We start from the raw sequence: 347 nt of genomic DNA, 5'->3' as shown, positions 1-347 counted from the left end.
TGTCTAGGTCGTTATTCATCGCGGGTCGTGGTCGAGTGGTGGCGGTGGGAGACAAAGAGAGGAAAAGGTACAGCGTGGGGGTCGGGGTCGTGCCGGGTCGTCCGCGTGGGTCGATTTGTTGATGTGTGACGTCACGATCAGCTGATGTAGATTTGTATGTGTGTGTGTTTTGAGGGGGGGGAGGGGACAGGGAGAGGTCGGGTAGGAAGAAGAGGAGAAAATGTAGATAAAAGGAGACATTGTGGGAGAAATAGATGTAAAGAAAGTGGGAGAAGGAAAAACATACAGAGGAAGGCGGTGATAGAAAAAAATTGATACAGATATTGGAAACGGAAGATACTGAGGAG

The 347-nt window shown here is 49.6% G+C and overlaps 1 long non-coding RNA gene across 1 annotated transcript in view; it reads left to right on the top strand.

Annotated features, from left to right (window-relative positions):
* LOC119581773 overlaps nt 1-347 on the top strand; it is a 69,598-nt gene that overhangs the window by 48,336 nt on the left and 20,915 nt on the right. The gene's annotated exons all lie outside the window — the stretch shown is intronic.

The sequence above is a fragment of the Penaeus monodon genome, chromosome 15 (genome assembly GCF_015228065.2).
Source record: "Penaeus monodon isolate SGIC_2016 chromosome 15, NSTDA_Pmon_1, whole genome shotgun sequence".
Classification (NCBI taxonomy): Eukaryota; Metazoa; Arthropoda; class Malacostraca; order Decapoda; family Penaeidae; genus Penaeus; species Penaeus monodon.
Note: the sequence above shows the minus strand (reverse complement) of the source record. Positions and strands in the feature narration are given on the sequence as shown.